Below are 21,224 nucleotides of genomic sequence, written 5' to 3' on the forward strand. Positions count from 1 at the left end.
GTTACATGCTTAGTATCAGCCCCCTCCTCCCTTTCCTAAAGAAGGCTTCTCCGACAAAACTGAGTTTGGGAACACAGCTGGACCAAGAGATAAAGTGAGGCACCTTATTCTCCTCCCATGACACTAGAAGGCTGGGTAGACGGAGCCGACTCTGCGCTCGCCGCTGGGGGCCGGCCGGGTCCTTTCCGCCCGGAAGCAGGAAGTGAGGAGAGGCCGGACACGCCAGGGCCTGGATTCCCTCCGCGAGCCTCGGCGGAAAAAGCGAGTGCTGGAGGCTCTGCCAATTACACCGCCGCTGTTCCTTTCCAGGACAAGAGCTCCGGGGAGGCTTGGATATAGGGGAGGGAATGTCCAGTAACACTTCTCCCGCCCATCGGAACCTCCCGAGAACACCAGGCGGCAGCAGGCCACGCCCCTCTCGACGCTCCTCCGCACAGCTTCAGGTCAAGGGCCAAGCCCCTCGTCATTGTTTCCAAGATCCTTCCTGCTGTGTCAGCCTCCTCTTCCAAGACTCGCCCTGCCTCCAGCCTAATTAAACAGCGGGAACTTCGTGAGCACTTGCCCCTGATTCTGTGGATTTGCTCCTATCCTTCCCTTGGCCTGGGTTGCCCTCCCAGGCGCTCTCATCTCAATTCAAACAGCACCTCGTCCAGGCAGCTGCTTGGAAGACCTGGGCGGCGGAAGGATCTCTCTCCTTTGAATTCCTGTATCCTGTGTGCCTCCCTCTAGGTGGATCAAGCACTGCCTGGTAGTGCAGTGATTGAGGACAGACAGTAGCTTCCATTCTTCTTTCCATCCGCGCATTGGTACCTAGGATGGTGCCTAAGATAATGCCTGGTGAACAGTAAGAGTTCGGCAAATTCCTGCCGACATGAGTTGTGTTCAGTGTACTTGATGGAAAACAAGGAGATGGCTACAGACAGGGAAGGGAAAGTGCCCAGCATTTCTTTCTCCTCAGCTTGCTGCTTAACAAATGTCATTTCACCCCATGGTCATAGTGGAGGAGGCTCAACTAAGGTAGGAAGCGGACGGATGAGAGACATGTGAAATCCAATTAATTTTTTTTCCCAATGCAGAATCTGTTCTTGAAATGGGCTAAAGGCACACACTGCTGCAGTGTGGTGTCATTTCACAGCATGACCCATCTGCTGTAATTGCTCTGTGCACAATATTTGTGCTGATATTTGGTCTGATGTGTGTGTCAAAGCCCAAGCAATGAAACCAATAAGAATTATTGAGACTAGCCTCAAACTGAAAAGGGGAAGTGGCATTTAGGACAAAAATACAACATAAGTGGAAACAGTTGGGCAGTTGATGATCATTCTGGAGTGTATTGGGAGTTAGAGCTGCTAAATAGCGTATTACCAATGAGAACTTTTATTGGCCTAAGAAGGGATTAGAACTGGAAACCGAGTTGTCTATGTTCTTTTCAAACTCTGGTCTTCACTAGCAATGAGCTTCTTCTGTCCTCAATTTTTTTTTTTTTCGTCCATGAAATGGTTCTGAGATGTCCCAAACCAGCTATTTCCCAGAGTAGGGAGCACACCATAGACACTCCTCTGTTCTGTTTCATGTCCTGAGGACAGTCTGGCTTTTAATTCTGTATGAGCAGAGGCTCACCTAGGGCAACACTATTGCATCCGTCCATTCCAAAATCATCTCAGAAGTGGGTGCTGGTACTGTGTGCCAGGTTCTGCAGTATGAACAAGACAGACCTTCTGAGGCCAAATAGCATAATTCAGAGCATTTGACATGGTTCCAGCCAAGGCCACTTCAGGCACATGAACGTGGACAAGCTGCTTTCCATCGCTAAGCCTATGCCCTCATTGGTAAAAATGAGATGACAGTAGAACCCAACCCAGAGGGTTGTGAGGATTAAATAGCATAAAGGTGTGCAGAGCCCTTAGCAGAATGCCTGGCACATGGAGGCCCTTGCCAAATATGAGCAGTGATGAGGGTGATGATGATAATTTGGTGAACTCGGAGAGCAGAGCAGCTGGGAGTGGGAGGGGGCCTGCAGGCCATTCCAAGTCAATCACATAAGGGCTTTAAAAAGATTCCTGTGTCCTATTCTCCCTGAAAAATGTTTATAAGATCCTTTTTCTTGGGTTTGATGGGTTAGAAGTCAGAAAACATTTCTGCTCTTGGCCCAGCCCTTGCATCTGCTTTGTTCAGTGTTCCTGAGTTCCAGGAATCAGTGCTTAGTGGGTGAGTCTCCAGCTTCTGCTCGTGGGACTCAGGGATTCTGAGTAGATGTGACTATGGAACATGACCCCTTCCCATCCTGGGGAAGGCTGGTTAACGCCGAAGAAGTGACAGTGATAGCTCATGAGAGACATTTTTGTTTTCAGTTTCCACCTTCCCTAAGGTGCCATTTATAAATTTGGAGACAATAGGCTATCAAGAGTGACAGAAATTGAAATTCTCTCTCTCCGTTGTGGCACCTGCCACTGAGCTTGTTGCATGGTGAATGATGGAAAAGGAGCAAGGTTTGGTGACATTGAATCTGTATCTCTTTGGACAGGTTCACTTTTGTTGATGTGATTTTGTCGTCAGTTACTTCCAGATTCTTTGATGGTTTGGTCCTGCCCTGCATTCTGGAGGATCAGCCACAGTCTCCTTCCCTGTACTCCCAAAGCACCTGTGCTTTTCTTTTTATGGCACAACAATGTGCTAAGGTAAGGCAGCCTCTCCGTCATCCCTAAGGGATGACCCACAACTGGTATAAAGGCAATCACAGTAATCCCAATGGTTTAGCTTAGTTGTGGTCAATGAAATGTAAAGATATATCTACTGGGGACATCTGGGAAAGATTTTCTGTCTGAACAAAAAGAAAAGGCTTCTAATCAAATTCCTTCTTACACCCCAAACAAAGGAAGGGCAGGGAACCTCTTCTTTACTTCCTGCCTTTGGATGTTGTCATGAAGGTGAGATGCTGTGCAGCCATCTTGTGACCATGAGACAAAAACCAGAAGAACTGGAAATGAGTCACTGAACTGTTGAATTGCTCGGTTCTGCCTCTCTCTGCCTCCAGGCTTCTCTTTACATGAAATAATAAAACCCCTAACTGTTCAAAGAATTCCACTTGAAATCAGACACATTCTTACTTATAGCCAAATACATCCTAGTTGATTTAGAAAGCTTCCTGGAGGAGATGAGACCTAGATTTGGAAAGATAGTAAGACTTAGGTATGTACAGCAAGGTGGGGAGACCTTCCATGGGAGGATAAGCAAAGGCAAAGGAATAGGAACTAGTCTGGCCCGTGGGGCTGATGGTGAGGAGACTCTCCAGGCTACTGTGGAGGACGTAAACTGGAATAATTGTACCTTTCTCTGAACTTGTAACTCTTACTCTGTGAGTTTGTATGTGTGGGCATGTGGATTTGCAAAAGTTTATTTGCATTCAGATTTTGGGCTGTAGGAGAAGAGGGTTTGGTTCAGGTGCCTGAGATAGGAGAAGACAACACAGGCTTTTCTGGACTGTTGCTTTCCTGCCCATACCCCATAATCTTGTATTGGACCCTTATGGAGAGAGTATCTGAAGGCAGACTAAGGAACTGTTCTCACAGGCTATTCTGCTTTGGTGTCCAGGTATCTAAATGTGACAGAGATGAAGGAGGGGGAATCCCCCTGAATCTGCATAGTTGTCTGTGGTTGTTTGACACTATGAGGACTGCATTCCCCAGCTCCAGGTGCACCAGCGTGAGGACCACAGAGCCCCAGTCTGCATTCTCCTGGGGAGCTTGGGCAGCAGTGCAGGGTGGGCCACTGCTCCCTGGGGGCTTCTCTTGGAAAACAAGGGGCAGGAGCAGAAAGGGAAAGCTTCCATGAACTGCACCTGAATTCATCTGAGACAGCCCCTGGGACTTTCAGAAGTAATGGCATGAGACTTTGAGGGGAATAAGGTTGTTCATTATGCAGGTGGGGACTCTACTATGAAATGAGAGTTGTTACAGTGAATGTGATTCCACTGGAATCTCTGGCAAGTGAGTTAGAGCAGGGTTTCTCAGCCTCAGCACTGTTGACACTTTGGGCTGGATAATGCTTTGCAATGGGGAGCTCCCAATGAAAACCAGAGGCCTAGAGAAGCATGGGAGGTATGTGTGTGTAATCATGTATGTTGGTCACTTAGATTTGTATATGTTAGTCATTTAGAGTTCTACCTTTTGACCTTATAAGAGCTTCAGTGAACATTTTCCTAGATTAAATTCCTAGACATGGAGTTGCTTGTTGAACGGGTGGCAATCTTTAAAGATACATGTATCTATGTATCTACCCTCCAGAATGATTTTGTCAATTTAAAGCCCTCTGTTATCTGACACTCATTTTTTTTTTTTTTTTTTTTTTTTTGGCTTTTATAAAGAGAGTTTATTTGGTTACATAGTTACAGTCCTAAGGCCATAAAAGTGTCCAAACAAAGGCCTCAGCAATAGGGTACCTTCACTGAAGAACACTGATGGCATCTGGAAAACCTCTGCCACCTGGGAAGGCACGTGGCTGGCATCTACTCCAAGGTTCTGATTTCAAAATGGCTTTCTCCCAGGACATTCCTCTCTAAGTGACACTCGTTTTTAATCTCTACGGAGTTTAGGACCTAGATTTGCACATGGAAGCTGCTCAGTAAATATTTATTAGTTGATTAAGTGTTGTTTGGGTATCTCCATCCCTCTCTTCATGTATGGCACTTTACAACAATTTCTATGTGAACTGGGTCTGGAGAAGATATTTCTTATACAGGATACACACATACATACACATACATGTATACATACATACATACATACATACATACATATATGCCTGCAGACCAGTGTTGCTCAAAGCTTGGTCTTGGAACCAGCAGTGTCAGTGTCATCTGGGAATTTATTAGAAATGCAAATTCTCAGGTCCCACCCCAGACTCACCCTATGTCTTAATAAGCCCTACAAATTATACTCTGAAAGCTAAAATTTGAGAACAACTGCAGTAGACAATTAAAAAAAAAGAACAAAATCCTGCTTTTGTCAGCATGGAGGTGGCTGTTCCTTTCCACTCTCTCTCTAATGGTATTTCCAGGGTAGGAGTTTGCCTACCTGCCCTTTGTTCATAAGCAGTTGGGAGACTCTACACTCTAAACATGTGTCATGCTGTCTGACTTCATCTGGTGCCCTGGTTGCTCTCTGAGAGGCTTCCCCATTCTCACTCCCTACACTAAGGCCCAACCCAGCCTGTGCAGCTGCCCACAGCCTGGGAGCCAACAGCTGGGACATTTAAATGAAGAATGATACTTGCATGTTCAACCTCATTTGCTAGATTGCTCATTAGATGGCTAATGCCCTATCTTGGCCTGATACGGAGCCCACTCTGAATGAGGTGGCCATCTGTTCGGGACTGGATTTTTATGATATAATCAGAGACTGTGGGGCTCCAGCACACACCTCTGCCAGAGAGAAGACAGCTATGCCCCTGGGGCTGAACTGCATGAGTGGCTGTGAGCAGGGTAGAGGAGAAGATGGGAGGGGGGTGTGTACCTACATTTGAAGGATGAGTGGGCCTCTCCATTGTGTGGGACCACACCCAGGGCACCCATATGCCTTCCCAAAGTGTAGGAGACACAAAATCAGTGGAATGGAGCAGCTGCAGTTGGCAGGGAGTTTGGTGCTTGAATTCACACCTGGTTCCCCTTATCTCCTATGGGTCTGATTTGAGTTTCTGTGCTAACAGCTCCTGACATCTATAATCACTGGGGCCACGCAGGACTGTGTGTGTGTGTGTGTGCGTGTGTGTGTGTGCGTGCACATGCACACATCAGTTTCCTCATTACACTGTGGCATCTCTTAAAGGCACGGCTCATGCCTCTTGCTGAGTGCTCAGCCTTGATTATAATGGTGGATTTTAAGTGGTGCTGACTGCACTTCAAATGCTCATGCACTAAGGTGCCAGATCCTCAGGATTCCTAGGGAGCAGCTGGGGGTCCTGCCCACAAGACAGACACTCCTGGAAATCTAATTACATACAGGGATTGAACAACTTAATGCCAAACAACTCGTCAACACTTTTCACTGGGGGCAATTCCAGGTCCTACTTTGCAATGAAGACTTTCTACAGTGGTGAAATACGTCATCATTCCATCTGACCTCCCCCTCGCAGGTCTATAGCAGCTTATCTGGTGACTGAGTTCTGAGGTTCGGCAGCTCAAGGGCAGATGGGTTTAAATTTTAAACACAAGCCAGGAAACTCTACCTCCCTCTGGCTAGGGGCAGCAACTAGCAAAATTAATCTCATCTGATTTATTCAGATCAGCCTGCCAATAAAGCAGCTGTTTAAAGGCAATGGGTGCTGGGAGTATAGCAGGAAAGCTGAAGTGGGTGTGAAAAAAAATGCTCATAGTCAGAACACGTGTGCATGACCAGCTGCCCCCACAGTGGTGACTGGCTAGCATGGCATGGTGTGGAATGCCACAGAGCGAAGAGGAATCCCAGTGGTTCTTGCTGACTCGAGCATGAGTATGAGGTGGCCAAACATCCTGGTTTTAGCAGGGAAACTCCCACATCCCTGGAAACTTCTCCATCCTCTGCAAACTAGGACGGTTGACCACCCTCCATGGCTGCTGGATGTCTTGACTCCTTCTCTCAGCAGCCCACTCTTCAGAGATGGCCAAGGGCCTAATGAGACACATTCTAAGTGGCCCTGGGAGATAAGGGAGCCAAGCCAGCCATTTAGACTGAGCTTTTCTTCCCCCTGTGAAGTGCATGCTCAGCATTTGTCAATTTTAAACCTCTTTCCCGACTTTCAGCCCTACTGCAAGGAAGCAGGACGGGGGAGTCCCACAGCAGGGGCCGCTGCATGTGTTGGAAGCAGAGCCTGCCTCAACCCTGGAGGCTACAAGTCTCCAGAACGTTTGAGGCTTCCTCAGGTGCCCTTTATTCCCAGAGTTCCAACAGGAAGTGTCAGGCTGAGGTGAGGTGTCATGGTGGAAGTAACATCAGAATTATAATAATGCAAGAAGTTTTGGGTCATCCTGGTTTAGTGACTCGGTCTGTCACCTCTCTTACCCCTAGGACTGTCGTCAGGCATGTTGCCCTTTAGTGGCTTATTTATGCCATTTTGGATTTTGTGACATACTCTGTCTAGATTGTCTGAAGTTTTGAAAAGCAATTAGTTTCAGAGTATTTGAAATTAGAGATAGTAGAATGTGTGGGAGGCCTGGCTTCTAGAATTAGACTCCCTGGGTTTGAACCCCAGCTCTTCCCCTTAATACGTATGACTGCGGGCAAGTTACTTAAACTCTCTGGCCTCAGTTTCCTTACCTGTAAAATGGGGATAATAACAGTGTCTTTCTCATAAGGTTGTCATGAGGATGGAATGAATTAACATATATGTGTAAAGTGCCCTGAGAGTGCCTGGCACAGAGTGAGTGCTATGTAAGCATTCGCCATAATGATGATTACTATTATCATTGCAAGTGGAAAGAATTTAACAGATAACGGCTTCAAAAGCCACTCTACTACTTGCTAGTGGTGTGTTCTTGGGATATTTACTTAATCTTTCTGGGCCTCAGTTTTCTCATCTGTAAAGTTATGTATCATAGGCTTGCTATAAGAACTAAATGAGATAATCTAGGTAAAATTTCCAGCATAATACCTGACACATACAACTTGCTTGATGTGTTGATATTTTCCCATCCGTGAATGTATGTATGTGTATATATATGTGTGTGTGTATATATATATGTGTGTGTGTGTATATGTGTATAGATGTATGAATGTAGATCTGATGCCAGAGTTATTTGGCCACATTCATTATTTGGCAGTAATTGGGATTGTCAGACCTGGCCCTTGGACTGTCCTTGCTCCAGATTAGGGTGCAGCGTGTGTGACCTTTATGCTTATTAAAATTGACATCTGTGATCTCTTTTGGCACTTCAGTGCCAAGGGATGCTCTAGAAAAGTTTGTGTGAGCCCAGTAGCTTGTGGGCAGATACAGCCTTCCTTTGTAACAAAGCATGGTTTTTTTGAGAGTCATGAAATTGTTTACCAACTCTCAGAGGATTTGGTTACAACCCTGCAATTCCTTACCAACCATAAATGAATGCTTTTGCCTGTCTGGAGCCAGCTCTGTGCAGTGTCTGGAGGAGAGCCTGCTGGGCCGGGCACTGTGGTCTTTCTCTGGATGCTGCTCGTCACTACATGCCTGGGCCTCCATCCCTTCTGTCATCTGCTTGGAAGACGTGGCCTTGTGCTTCCCCTATTTTTTCACTTGATATCTTCTCTGACTCACAAAGGCTTCATCCAAAGACCCCCCACACAGCATCATGTTGTCTATTTGCTTGTCTTGCTCTAATGTTTTGGGAACACCTAGTCTTCAGGCTTGATATCTCATTTTCTGAGTGGCCAAGAAATGAGACCCCATCCTGACCCTCTACCATGGTTCCAAGGAAAGGCCAGTGCTCCCTTGGGGCACCCCTGAAACAGGAGTGAGCCCCATGCCAGTCACCACGTGGGAAAGACCCTTAGTATAAACATCTTAACCTCACATGCCTAATTGCATTCTTTTCACTGGCTTCTGTTTTTACCAGAAGGCCGGAGGAACTGAGAATGGAGTCTAGACAATTGTCCTGAGCCACATTCCTGAGTCTTTGATAGAGCAGATCACATATGGGTACTATCCTTTCCTTGTTTTTCTTGCCTTTACACTTCACACTTCTCGCTACCTGTACTAGCTTCCCATAGCTGCCAGGACAAATCACCACAGATGGTGATTTAAAACAAATAAACAAATATCAGGGTAGCTTAAAACAACAGATATTTCTCTTCCCAGTTCTGGAGGCCAGAAGTTCCACTTTATCAGAAGGTGCTGGGGGAGAAGCCTTCCTTTCTCCTCTGCCTAGGCCTTCCTTTGCTGGTATATGCAGAACTCGAACGTCTGCCTCCATCTTCACGTGGCCTTCTCCTCTTCTCTCTCTGTGACTCTCCTCAGTGTGTCTTGAAAGGACACTAGTCATTGCCTCAGGGCCCACTAGATGATCCAGGATGATCTCGTCTTGAGATCTTTAACTTAATTATATCTGCAAAGACCTTTTTCCAAACGAGGTCACATTCACAGATTCCGGAGGTTATGGCATGGGCTTGTCTTTCTGGGAGACACCATTCACCCCACTAGACTGCCTGATACCAACTGAAAGCTGAAAGTCAAGGTGGGTTTATGGGTGTGTAACTGAGATCACACCTTCTTACCCCGCTGTTTGAATGGACGCCTGTTAACCACATACAGTAGGCCATGCGCATGCACTTTGCATCATGATAGCGGGTCGGAGAGAAGCAGTGTATGCGCATTGCATGATGGTGAGAGAGACAGAGAAGCGTATCAGTGATGACAGGACTGTGTCACAAATCTGTGACAGAGGTGTGCCCAGGAGAGGACACTGAGTCCTACTGTGGGACATAGAACAGGGAGGAACAATCACACTTAGCTGACTCAGGGACGATCAAGGAATGTCTGAGGAAGCAGCGTGTGTAAGCCACAGAAATGGGCAACAACAGGTACATTCAGGGGCCACAAGAATTTTGGTCTGGCTTTGGAAGGTGGCTTAGGAGGGGGTGGGATCCAGATCTGGGAAGTTTTGTGTTTGATTCAGAAAGTTATGGGGAGCCAGTAATGGATTTAGCAGGAGATTGTGTAACATGTAAGAGTTTAATTTTGGAAAGATAGCTGGGTGTGGCATATAATGTTGGGCCAGATGATTGGAGGCTGAGGATCTATTATGAGCCCATTGCAGTTCTCCAGGCAAGCAATCCTAGGGCCTTGAGCAAGCAGTGTGGAGGCAATTTTCAGGTCATGTCTGTGCCATGTTTAGATGAGAAGGCCTAATTCATGGCTGTTAGACCCGCCTCTCCTTTGGCCTCTTCTGTCCCTTCTGGTATTGCCTCTGTACTTTATCCATGCTCTCTCTGTGCATTAGGGACTGTGGAACATTCCTTTGAAAGAACACAAATCACTCAGTTTCTTATAGTACAACGAAAAACAGAAACTCTTCTGGAAACTGTGACTCACTGTTTAGGGTAGTTTTGTTTCACCCTATATTCAGGCATAGCCTGTAATTTTAGGTTTTGCTTTTTTCCCCTCCAGTCCCTCATGACACTAGGGTTTCAGCCTGGGTAGGATACCCTGGGGGATCTCTGAGCTCTAGAAGACATACTCTTTCCACACTGCCCCATGCCCTTATCTTTGGTCCTTCTCAAGGACAACATAATCATGGGAACAGGGCAAGGAATTTTATAAGGGGAGAGTGTTATGCTCAGAGAGTCCTGGCCTGTGCAAATGGCAGGGAAAGTAGCTGGGCAGTCAAGGAAAAGTATGAGTGTTCTGGATGCCAGGAGAATATAGGGGAAGAGGAGGAGGGAACTTAGGAAACAAGGCAGCTAAACTGACATTTGTGTAGGGTTCTGATAATGTTGCTAGTTAAGTTATTTTGGTCAACAGAAAATGAGAATACAGTATCTCTTGGGAGACAAGAAGGCTTTAGCCAAACCATTCCTTCTGATGGAACTGTAGAAGGACTTCCTTCCATATTACTTTCTCTTTCCTAGAGAAGCACCCTATTTTCTGGAAACATTGATTGTTCCTGGAAAAAGAGAGCCCTCCCTATTCTTCTAGCCTGAACCTGATTGAATGTGCAGTTTCAGTGGGGATGTTCTGAGGGGCTGGGGTGTGGGATCTCCAGTCCCCTGGGGTTCAACTTCACCCAAAGCCTTTTAATAATGGTTCCTTGCCAAGGCTTCAGTGGCTGTTTGTGATTTGTAAACAACTATTAACTGGATCTGAGAACCTCACGTAACCTCACCGGAACCTCACATAACCATAGCTGAGATGGAATTTTGAGTTCAGTGTTAGAATTTCATACAAGGGCCAACTGGAGAAAATGTTGCATCACCCCTTGCAGTTCATGCTGTAAGAAAGTCCAAAACAAAAACAACAGGCTGGTTATGATTATTTAATAGCATTCTGGTACGTGGTCTACTCAAATGCAAAACAAAATACAATTTATTCCATTACATTGAGAAATAAAATAAATCATATTGTAATTATTAGCAGACTATGTCAAGAGAAAAGATAATTTAAAGGATTTTTTTTTTCATCAAGTCACTGTTGTACTTCAAAACTATGCAATCTGATACATATTCTTATTCTTTTAAGCCATTCAGAGAGGAAATAGTAGATTGAAAATTACTTTTATTTTGAAGAATAATCCAATAAAATGGGTGTGGCACAGGAATTGGGATGATAAATGTAAAATACTGTAAATGTAAGGTGGTATGATTATGCAGGAAGAGGAAAAGAATTGAGGCAGTTAAAGAAGTAACCAGCAAGTTTCTGTAAGGGATTTTCAGATGATATTTTAAAAAATGGAATCATCATCAATCTAAGAGAATAGTTTCAGCTGATGTTTCAGTACCTCCAGAACCTGTTCTTCTTTGTTTTTGCTTCTGTCAGAGTCTGTCCTTGAGACTGAATACAGATTCCAGTCCCCTCTGCTAATGAAATATTTATTTCTTGAAAAAGGAGTCAGGAGGCTAGCTGAACATTAAGAATTGAATGTGACCTCCAAAAGAGGATGAATGAGGAAATAAAATGGAGAGTACCTTGAATAATGATAGAAATATATTGACTGGGGAAATTTAAGCAGCTCTTGCTCAGACACTGAAAACAGCAGGCCCTTAATCAGCTGCTGGTGAAACAATCCCCAGCGCGGTCTGATGGCTCTGGGAAGCTGGACTCTCACCGGATGTTCTCTCTTTCCTTCTCATGCGTCCAGAAGGCTCTACGCTCTCTTGGGCATAAATTACTTTCCTTCTAGGCTGTTGACCTTGGGTAACTGCAGGGACTGGGGGGCGGGAGGCGGGTGATAGAGCTGTGGCCTGTGTCAACCTTCTGATTGCTGGGGTTGCTGAGAGGGATTGGGCTGCCTCCGTGGCCCTCCTCCTCACTCGCCACACCTTGGGGGAGCTTCCTGAGGGTTGGTGCCTGGTCAGAGAAGATGACTTTCCCAAACAGAGAAGGATTATTCCTCAATGAAAAGCAAGTTATCACCGCACTCCCCCTGCAAGACATTCTTTTTACCAGTTGAAACATCTCTGGCTAATTTAAACAGAAAAAATGAATATTATGAAGACATTGAGAGTATTTTAGAGGAAAATTTAGGAGATAGGTTTATGACCTTAGGAGTAGTGGGAAAAGATTTATTATACAAGACAAAAAGCACAGACTATGCAATAGAAGACTGATAAATTTGACTACATTAAAATGTAATAAAAATCTACAGGTCAAAAGACACTAGAGGCAAAATAAAACAAACTATTAATGAAGAGAAAACATTTGCAAAACATACACCTGACAGAGGATACACATCTGGAATATACAAAGAGCTCCTACAAATCAGTAAGAAATGGTGGCCTTCCCTTTCTCTCCTCTTGGCCTTTGAGCCATGGCATACATTTTACTTCCTTATCACACTACATGGTAATTATTTTTGTTTAAAAAGCCAACTGTCTTTTAGAGCTGTAATATGTAAGAACAAGGTCATATTCATTTCTACACATAATTACCATTTCTGCTGCTCCTCGTTCCTTGGTGTAGATCTATATTTGTATCTAGTATTTTCCTTCTGCCCAAAGGACTTCTTTGAATATTTCTTTTAGTGTGGGTTTGCCAGTGAAAACTTCTCTCAGCTTTTGTATGTCTCAATAAATCTTTATTTACCTTTGTTAAATAGGTAAAGTGTGTTTTTTTCCTCAGGATACTTTTAAGATATTCTATTTTTTGCTGATTTTAAGCAATTTAATTGTGTGCCTTGTTATAATTTTATTTATGTTTCCTGTGTTTGGGGTTCATTGAGCATCCTGGATTTGAGAGTTTATAATTTATCAAATTTGGGTTATTTTCAGTTATTATTTTTGCTTTTCTCTCCTTCTCATTCAGGGCCTGCAAATATATATATATTAGGTTGTCTGAAATTGTTGCACATCTTATTGATGGTTTGTCCATTTATTTTTTCTTTACATTTTTTAAATGAGTCTTTTTTTCCCTCTGTGTATTTCATTTTGGATAGTTTCTATTGTTATGTCTTCAATTTCACTAATATTTTTATCTTCAATGTCTAATCTGCTTTTAATCCCTCAAGTGAATTTGTCATCTCATACATTGTAGTCTTCACCTCTAGAATTTCAATTAGAATATTTTTTATATCTTCCATGCTTCTATCTAATAATGTTCAGAATGAGCCAAAATTTCTATTAGAATGAAAAGCACCAATTTGAAACATGTTGACTGGTTACCTCTCAGGAAGAGAGTATATTTGTAGTTTTTTTCCTAAGCTGGTTGGTCAGTACATAGATATATGATGTGACCAAAGCAGTAGGTCCTTTTGAAACCCTGCTCTGTGGTGCTTCTATGGAAATTATTACAGAAAGCTCAGATTTTAGTCTACTTCTTCAGCAATGATATTGTAATCCATGTAATATTCTGTATTAATCACTTATGCTCACCTATAGCCTATATTAAGCTAGTTGTCATAAATTCAGTTCTCTGTAATTAAAACCTGAATAAAATATTATTCAAAAAGGAAAGAATGGATCATCGAAGGATATGTAAATTAAGTAGATGGAGATGGAGGTGAGATAGTTCAGGTCGAGGGAACAGTGGAAATGTAGAACTAGACACTTTCCATCCACATTTAAACATGCTCAAGTCTCTCCCATCTTAAAAGAAAGGCTCACTTCTCCCTCAATCCACTTACCCTTGGCACCTTCCCAGTAACCTCATTCCATTAAAATTATTGGACAATTTCATTCCAGTTTACTTGACCACAAACTATGTTAATTATTCCCACTTCCCTGGGCTTCTATGATACCCCTCTTTGCTGGTTTCCCCCTTTCTCTCTGACCTTGCCTTCTTAGCCCCCAGTGAAGGCTCATTTTCTTGTATCTGGCCGCTAAATGTTGGAGTTCCTAAAACTTGGTCCTAGGTCCCCGTCTCATTCTACTCTACACTATCTCCCTAAGCAATCTTAGTCATGCCCATGGCCTCAACTATATGCATGTATAAATGAATTTCAAATTTCTATCCCTTACCATAACCTCTCATATGAGTTCCAGAAACAGATATACAATCACCTAATTTCTCCACTTAGTAAAGGCTCCTCAAACTCAACCTGTCAAAAACTGGGGGCCCCATCCAGCTAGCTCTGCAGGCTAGGTCCCAATTTTATAGATGAGGACAATGATACTTAGAGAAATCAAGTAATTTGACAAAGTCACATCATCCAAGGATTTAATGAGGAAGATAGAGCTTGACATTTGTCACCTCATTGATTATGTATAGCATGAATGCATAGATTACAACCTTGTTCAGAACTGATCACCACTCTATAACACAGGATAATTGTTGGTGCAATGATGAGAAAAGTTGTTGAAATGCTGACTTCCATGAGTGAATCTGGTGGGAATTATAATATTTAAAGAGTGAAGGCAATTAAGAGGCAAACACTCATGCATCTTTGAAAGGAATATCCTTAGGATGGTTTAATTTTAGGAAATTATTAATAAACTAGGAACGGTACAGGAAAACATGAGAAGATAGGCAATGAATGGATAATTTTGGGGACATGTGTAGTAGTTGTTTTCTGCGTTGAGTAGACAGTTTCCTGTCATAAATGTTTGTTTAATCAGGTCAGTAGAGAACTAACATATGTTCCATACAGAGATTAGATTTTCTGAGGAAGACAAAGAAAACTTAAAATTACAAAGAACAATTAATTTAAATTTCATCACATAGAATTGACAATTAATATTTTATTGTATTTGCTTTTTTATTTTTTAAGAAATTAAGCAAAATAGATAAAACTAAATCCCTGTATATGTCACTGTTCTTATGATTTTGCAGACAACAGAATCCACTCTCTTAAGCTGAAGCAGAAAGGAATTTGTTTAATGGGAATAGGGAATCTCGAGGAGGGCAGAGGACCAGGCTTGGACATGACACAGCCAGGGTTAGGTCAGCCAGAAGCCCTGACCCACCATGCCATGGTGTTCGTGCAGCAGAAGCACCACTGCTGTTTCCAGCATCTTGGACACTTGGGGTTGGAAGCTAAAACTCTGCCTCCTTGTCTCAGAAGCATCACATGTTTTCACCAGCATTCTGACCAGAAGGTCTGGTTTCTGCAGACAGAATCCCCATCTCATCATGTTCACTTCCCTGTGGCAATTGCACGTGGAGGCCTCTGCTCGGCAGAAACTAGACCATGTGAAGAATTCCAGCTATAAGAAACACTGTGACTCTCCTTCCATTCCCAGACAAGCTAGAAAGGGACGTCATAAGCGTGCAGCATCCAATCCCCAGAGTTTTCTCCAGCCCCTTTGACCACCACCCCCGGTCCCTTCTCCCTGTTACTCTTTACTGCTCCCCCACCCCAACCCACAGTAGTAACCAATGTACATACTTATCTATAAACAATATACATTTTAAGTTTACATACATTGTATTATATTTGCCATTTTGAAAGAGGGATATTTTGATGGACATGTTTGACAGATATTTTGTTTCCTTTTAAAAAAACATAAAGACTGGTAAAAATAATATCTCTCTATATATAACTTTCTTTTGATTTATGTTTTTTTATGATTTTTTATGACTTTTCTAATCAAAAGTTCATTAATATGTGTTTCACTACTTTCTTATAATAAGTTTATAGTTTTATTTTTCATATTTAATATATCTGGAATTAGAGATTTTTTCCTAAAATGTAATAATATACCAAAATACATGTAAAATTATGCTGAATTACACTGTAGGTAAGTTAGTATTCCTTGGATTTAGAATTTATTTAAAGAGCTCACATTTTCTCAGGACCAACATGAATAAATTGTTAAATAGTAGATGTTTGAAAATACTAATTAAGAGAATTTTGAAAGAAAGAAGATATTCAGTTTCGGTTTCCACAAAAGGCAAATAACATAAAAGTGATTTAGTCTGGTTCACAAAAATGAAAAAAATATTTGTCAAGGTAATATTACTAGAGTATATACAATCTAATATAAACATGTTCCATTTCAGTCATTTGGTTGATAACTAACCAGTGATTTCTATTAGAAGTTATGGAAAGGGGAGTGCTTTTAAGGGGTGGAAAAAATATATTAAGATGATATTTTTTGGAATCTTGTTTAAAATGGTGCCTGAGTACATACATCTACCTCGAATATCCAGAAATGACTATGGAAACAACAGAAATATATTAATTGAAAATACAATGTGATCACATTAGAGTGCTGGAATACAAAAAACAGCAGAAACCAGAAAATTGTGAGGAAATCCTGGAAAATATAAAGTAGATGGCATCAGATTAATGGAAAAAAAAAAAAGATTGGGGATGCCACAGTGTTTCCTGAAACAGAGGCATAACCACTCCTTCCCTGGGGAGGACCCGCAAAGGACCCCCAGCTCAAAATCAAGAAAGGGCCGGTTGGTTATTTAAAGAACCATGCTCCGAAAGGCAAGGCCGCAGCCACCCTCCTAGCGAGGCCTCCAGTTTAAAGGTTAATTACTAGCTTACAGAGTAGTAACTTAAAGCTTGAAGGTTATTGTCTTAAAAATGTGTTAGCTTGAGGAGGATTTCCAGAGTAAATGTTATGGCCTGAGAGCAAGGTGAAGCAAAATTTGAGGTGATACAGGGCCTACATGTCAGAAGTTCTATTTTTTTTAAACAATCAATTCTTTGAATTGTTCTACCACAGAGTACAGTGCACCTTTGTATAATCAGTTGCCCATGGTACGATCGTAAGGCTGTGCATCCATCACCACAATTAATTTTTTTTCAATATTTAGAACATTTTCATTACTCCAGAAAAGAAATAAAGACAAAAAAAAAAGGAAATTCAAATCCTCCCATACCCCTAACTAGCCCCCCTCCATTATTGATTCATAGTATTGGTATAGAACATTTGTTACTGTTGATGAAAGAATATTAAAATACTACTAACTGTAGTATATAGTTTGCAATAGAGATATATTTTTTCCTTTATGCCCCTCTATTATTAACTTCTAGTTATAGTGTCATACATTTGCTCTAGATCATGAGAAAGATTTCTAATATTTGTATCGTTAATCATGGACATTGCTTACCACAAGATTCACTGTTTTATACATTCCCATCTTTTAACCTCCATCTTTCCTTCTGGTGACATGTGTGACTCTGAGCTTACTCTTTTCACCACCTTCACACACCATTCAGCACTGTTATTCTCACAACATGCTACCATCACCCCTGTCCATTTCCAAATGTTTAAGTTCACCCTAGTTGAACATTCTGCTCACAATAAGCAACCGCTCACCATTCTTTAGTCTCGTTCCATATCCTAGTAACTTATATGTCATGTCTATGAGTTTGCATATTATAACTAGTTCATATCAGTGAGACCCTGCAATATTTGTCCTTATGTGTCTGTCTTTTCACTCAATATAGTACCCTCAAGGTTTCTTTATCAACCTTTTTTTTTAAGACTGTTTTGTTCACACACCATACATTCCGTCCTAAGTAAACAATCAATGGTTCCCTTTATAGTCATGTATTTATGTATTCACAACCATCACCACTATCTATATAAGGACTTCTCCATCTCTTCCACAAAGAAGAAGGAAGAGTCAAAGAAGGTAGAGAGACAAAAGAAAAAAAAGAAAGAGAGAGAGAGAAAAAAAAAAAACATGACAGCTAGGAAGCAACAAAAGGAAAGACAGCATTAAATCAAAGTAGAATAAAGAGTCAGACGACATCACCAATGTCGAGTCCCATACCCCTCTTTTATGTCCCCCCCATAAGCATTTTGCTTTTGTATATTGCCTTTGTTACATTAAAGGAAGGATATTGTTGTTTCTCTTGATTATAGTCTCATTTGCATTGATTGTATTCTTCCCCCAATCTCACCCTATTTTTAACATCCTGGAATGTTGACATTCATTTGTTCTCCCTCATGTAAAAACATATTTGTACCTTTTATCATAATCGTTGAGCACCCTAGGTTTCACTGAGTTATACAGTCCCAGTCTTTATCTTTCCTCTTCCATTCTGGTGTCCCACATGCTCCTATCCTTCCTCTTTCAACCATACTCACAGTCATCTTTGTTCAGTGTACTTACATTGCTGTGCTACTATCTCCCAAAATTGTGTTCCAAACCTCTCACTCCTGTCTTTTCCTTTCTGTCTGCAGTACTCCCTTTAGTGTTTCCTGTAGAGCAGGTATTTTGTTCACAAACTCTGTCATTGTTTGTTTGTCAGGGAATATAAGTTCTCCCTCAGATTTGAAGGACAGTTTTGCTGGATATAGAATTCTTGGTTGGTGGTTTTTCTCCTTCAGTGTCTTAAATATATCACCCCACTTCCTTCTTGCCTCCATGGTTTCTGCTGAGAAATTCGCACATAGTCTTATCAAGCTTCCTTTGTATGTGATGGATCACTTTTCTCTTGGGGCTTCCAGGATTCTCTCTTTATCTTTGACGTTTGATAATCTGATTATTAAGTGTCTTGGCATAGGTCTATTTGGATCTGTTCTGTTTGGGGTATGCTGCGCTTCTTGGATCTGTAATTTTATGTCTTTCATAAGAGATGGGAAATTTTAAGTGATTATTTCCTCTATTATTGTTTCTGCCCCTTTTCCCTTCTCTTCTCCTTCTGGGACACCCATGACATGTACATTCCTGTATTTTGTTTTGTCATTCAGTTCCTGGAGATGTTGCTCATATTTTTCCATTCTTTTCTCTATCTGTTCTTTTGTGTGTAGGCTTTCAGGTGTCTTGTTCTCCAGTTCCTGAGTGTTTTCTTCTGCCTCTTGAAATCTGTTGTATGTCTCTATTGTGTCTTTCATCTCTTGTGTTGTGCTTTCATTTCCATAGATTCTACTAGTTTTTTCGAATTTTCAATTTCTACCTTATGTACGCCCAGTGTTTTCATTATATACGCCAAGTGTTTTCAACTCTTTTGCCATATCTTCCCTAAACTCTTTGAATTGATTTAACATTAGTTGTTTAAATTCCTGTATCTCAGTTGAAGTGTAAGTTTGTTCCTTTGACTAGGCCATAACTTCATTTTTCTTAGTGTAGGTTGTAATTTTCTGTTGTCTAGGCATCTGGTTTCCTTGGTTACCCCAATCAGGTTTTCCCAGACCAGACAGGCTTAAACCTCAGGAGGGCGCAATATTCAGTATCAGGTCTCTCTGAGGGTGTGTCTTAGAAGATTGATACACCCTTTGAGGCCTCAAGCCACTGTGCTTTTCTGCCCAGTAGTTGGCACCTGTCAGCCTGTAGCTCCAGACTGGTGTAAGGAGATGTGGCCTGTGGCTGTTTTCCCCCAGGCTCTGGGGTCTGGTTTTGAATGGAAGGCAGGTAGTAGAGCTGGGCCCCACCTTTTTCCTCTTAGGGAAGATACACCCCCTAGGGAGATATCATTTGCATTTGAATAGTCTCTCTGACTCTGGTATCTCTACCCTTGTCTGGGTCAGAGAGCTGAAAACTGAAAATAGCTGAGGCTTCCTCTACTGAGTTGAAAAAGGGACAGAAATCCCCCTTCAGGGCCAGTCTGCAGCCACCCTCAGTTTTACCCATTGGCCAGAGATAGCACCTGGTCCTCTGGGCTCCCCCTCCCTCCCAGAGAGGTCCTCCGGCTCTCCAAGGTCAGTCATCACCAAAAGCCTCTGTCTGCTTGTTGGGGATTTGTAGCTAGTATTGAGCAGTCAACATTTGTTAATTAAAACCTCAGGTGGAGCTGGGCTGAGGTATATTCACTTGCTGGGAGAATGCTGCTCTCTAGCATGGCGAGGCTTTGCAGTTCAGGCTGCCGTGGGGGAGGGGCTCTCATCTTGGGTCTGCAGTTTTTACTCACAGATTTTATGCTGTGATCTCGGGCATTCCTCTCAATCCAGGTTGGTGTATGATGTGTGGACAGTTACATTTGTCACCCTGCAGTTATTCCAGATTATTTACTAGTTGTTCCTGGTTGTTTATTAGCTGTTCTAGGGGGACTGACTAGTTTCCACTCCCCTCTATGCTGCCATTTTATGACCTAAGTTTTTAAAAATAATTTGTACATAAGAATGATACATAACTTAACGTCTACTAATGTTTAATTTTTTAATAAGAAATTGTATCCATTTAGGCTAGGGTACCCAGGAACCTCAAAATCTCATGCTTGATCAACAACTCCCCCCCGAAAGGGTTCACTTGTATGGCACATGCACAACAAAGGCAAAGCAAGGCAGACAGAGGCAAAGTTATGCTTTAGTCCCAGATGAGGTCTTATTAGACAAACCATTGTTGAAAAATGTGACACTAGTTATCTGAGCTGGGACATGCCTCATAGACACTTTCCTCCAAACATATTAGGCTTAAATAAACTTGAGAGTAAAGCAGACTTGAGGCAGGCTTGTCTATTTTTCCCCAACAATGCCAGAGTCAGATTATTCATGCTGATGGGAGAAGTCCAGTCCAAAGCCTATCTGCCATCCCCCAAAAATTTAAGCCTCAGAGACAAAGCCCAAGAGAGTAAAATTTCCCTTCATGTCAAACTGTTACTGGGAAGGGCAGATTATCTAGGGAGATAGTGAGCTGCCGGCACCCTCCACTTGGAAGCAACCCCAAGCCTGAGACAGATGGGCAAGGAAGATCTCACCCATGTGTACTGACCCTTCAAGCAAAAAAGCCTCTCAACCTGTCAGTACATTGGGACCACCTGGGGAGCTTTAAAGTGCTAAGGCCTGGGTTGCAGCCTCAGAAATTCTGATTTAATTGCTCTCACATGCACCCTGGACAGTAGGCGGTTTAAAATGCCCCCAGGTGGTGTACAGATTAGTAATTCTGAAACTGCTTTATATTGGAATCAAACAAATAATTAATTGGCTGGTGGATGGTGGAAGTCAGGTTCTCACCATCAGAGAAGGAAGTTGCAGATAAGCAAGAGGGGAAGGCTAGAATGAACCTTGTGGTGCTAGATTAGAGTTAGAGACATTGGATCTTGGTTTCTAATTAGCACGCACCAATAAAATTTTCTAATAGCATGCCTCTTTGGAGAAATGGATGAATCTTGGGCTGGGCAGGAAAAATACAAGATGAGCCTGCAGCATCTTGTAGTACTAGAAAGTAAGTCAGTGCCTGAAGAAATAAAAGGATGGGGGCACGTCAAGGGAGCACAGGAGTCAAGCTGAAAG

The 21,224-nt window shown here is 42.4% G+C and overlaps 1 protein-coding gene across 2 annotated transcripts in view; it reads left to right on the top strand.

Moving 5' to 3' along the window:
* Positions 1-259: 259 nt before the first annotated feature.
* The window catches only part of PHYHIPL (phytanoyl-CoA 2-hydroxylase interacting protein like), a 449,794-nt gene continuing 428,829 nt past the window's right edge, over positions 260-21,224 (top strand). Inside the window, exon 1 of one of the 2 annotated variants that reach the window (XM_037803807.1) lies at positions 260-1,017. The gene's annotated coding sequence lies outside the window, so the exon portion shown is untranslated. The remainder of the gene's footprint in view (positions 1,018-21,224) is intronic. The other variant, XM_037803809.1, reaches the window with a different exon arrangement.

The sequence above is a fragment of the Choloepus didactylus genome, chromosome 15 (genome assembly GCF_015220235.1).
Source record: "Choloepus didactylus isolate mChoDid1 chromosome 15, mChoDid1.pri, whole genome shotgun sequence".
Taxonomy (NCBI): Eukaryota; Metazoa; Chordata; class Mammalia; order Pilosa; family Megalonychidae; genus Choloepus; species Choloepus didactylus.